This window comes from Equus przewalskii, chromosome 8, assembly GCF_037783145.1.
Source record: "Equus przewalskii isolate Varuska chromosome 8, EquPr2, whole genome shotgun sequence".
Taxonomy (NCBI): domain Eukaryota; kingdom Metazoa; phylum Chordata; class Mammalia; order Perissodactyla; family Equidae; genus Equus; species Equus przewalskii.
Window position 1 is genome coordinate 17946002 of NC_091838.1, and position 2545 is coordinate 17948546.

Sequence of the window (2545 nt, forward strand, 5' to 3'; positions counted from 1 at the left end):
TTTATGCTTCTTGTGTAATGTCCAAAAACTTATTGCCAAGACCAATATGGATGAGTTTCTTCCCTATGTTTTCTTCTAGGAGTTTTGTGGTATCAGGTCATATGTTTAAGTCTTTGATCCATTTCGAGTTAATTTTTTTGAGTCTATTTCATTGTCTGCATGTGTCTCTCCAGTTTTCCCAGCACCATTTGTTGAAGAGACTATTCTACCCATACTGGGTGCTCTCGGATCCCTTGTCAAACATTAGACCATAAACGCCGGGATTTAATTCTGGGCTCTCTGTTCCATTGGTCTGTTTTTGTGCCAGCACCATACTGTTTTTATTACTATGGCTTTGGAGTATACTTTGAAATCAGGAAGTGTGATACCTCCAGCTTCGTTCTTTTTTCTCAGTGTTTCTTTGGCTATTCATGGTCTTTTGTGGTTCCACACAAATTTTAGGATTGTTTCCTCTATTTCTGTGAAGTATGCCTTTGGTATGGCCAACAGGCACCTGAAAAGATGCTCAACATCAGTAATCATCAGGGGAATGCAAATCAAAACCCCAACGAGATATTATATCACACCTGTTAGAATAGGTATCATCAAGAAGACAAGAGACAACAGGTGCTAGCAAGGCTGTGGTGAAAAAGGAACCCTTATACGCTGTTGACAGAAAAGTAAATTAGTCCAACCACTAGGGAAACAATATGCAGGTCCCTCAAAAAATTAAAAATAGATCCACCATATAATCTAGCAATTTCTCTTCTGGGTATATACCCAAAGGAAATAAAAACAGAATTTCGACGAGATATACGCACTCCCATGTTTAGTGCAGCATTATTCACATAGCCAAGATATGGAAATGACCCAAATGCCCATCAACAGATGAATGCATAAAAAAGATGCAGGATATATACACAATGAAGCACTATTCAGCCATGAGAAAGGAAGATATGCTGCCATTCATGACAACATGGATGAACCTTGGGCATATTATGCTAAGCAAGATAAGTCAAAGACAAGTACCGTATGATATCACTTATAACTGGAATCTAAAAAAGTCAAACCTGTAAAAAAACAGTAAAATAGTGGTTACCAGGGGATGGGGGTGAGGGGATAAGATTGATGATGTTAAAGGGTACAAACTTGTAATGAGTAGTAAATAAGCCATAGAGGTCTAACAGACAGTATAATGAATACAGTTAATAATACTGTACTTTAAGGATATAATGTGATAAATATTGCTTCGATGGCAATCAAACAATATATAAATGTATCAAAGTAACATGCTGTACACTTTAAATTTACAAATTGCAACATGTCAAATTTATCAAATTTTTAAAAATGAGATAAAATTTTAAATTCATCCTTAAAATATAGTTTTTTATTCACACTTTCCCTTTAGCATGATTAGTAAGGTGTATATCTTCTACATAGTTTATTGAAAATTTTTATGGACATGGATGATCAGAGGATCTAGGAAATCTATGTTATTTTATAAAACAGTGACAGAAAATCATTTCAAAAAGACAATAACAAACAATAAGAAACAGCTTCGGTGTTTGCAAGCATACAAGACAAAAACCTGATTATTTTTGCAGCAATCTACTGTTGTAAAATATACGAAACTTAAAATTCAAAGAATTCCTTTGAAATTAACAAAGGGAATTCAGAAAGACCAAGATTGCGGGGAACTTAGCCCACACTGCTACAGTGAGAAAACCATAAACACTGGCCCAGTGACATTTGGCCAAATGTGCCACTGTTATTGAATAGCTAATGTTTGAGGGACTTAAAACATCACCCAATGGTGAAAATCTTGAACAAAAAAAATTAAATGTAAGTCTAGAATTATGCAATGCTTTCAGAGCAAAAACAGAGGGACAACAACTCATGAAAGGTATCAGGAGCTCAGATATATCCCATTGAGTCTTAGTTTCCCATTCTTCAAATTATTTTTATTGGAACGTTTAAGTGGAATAATAAATAATAGGAAGGTTTTCTAATCCCGCTAAAAAAAATAAAGCAAGGCAACACAGAAGTGCAATGAAAAGTTGTGACTTAAGTGGGAAACAGTTTCACACTGGGTCTGAGAAAACGTATGATCAAAGGCAATGATACATGCAGGGACAAGAGAAAAACTATGAACTTTAATTTTAAGAAATAATTTGTAATGTGATCACACTTTCAGTTTCTCATTATAAATTATATGGGATATTTGAAATGTGCTGCAAAGTATTCATGTTTTGGAGTGAGATATAAATATAATTCTTGATTAATAAAAATGCCACATGACTGTACTTAAATGTTTTCTCTGTCAGGCCATATTCTAATCTCATGTCTCATTAACTCATTTTTATATTGAAAAATAGTTAAAAAACTAGAAAATATAGGTCAGCACAAAAGAAGAAGAAAATTCTATATTGTCACCACCCAGAGATAAACAATATAAACATTTTTGTTTATGTCCTTTCAGACTAAAGTTCAATATATTCATTACATTGTAACCTGATATTTTTCCCCAATTACTGTAATGTGGATATCTTCCCATGTTAATATATAA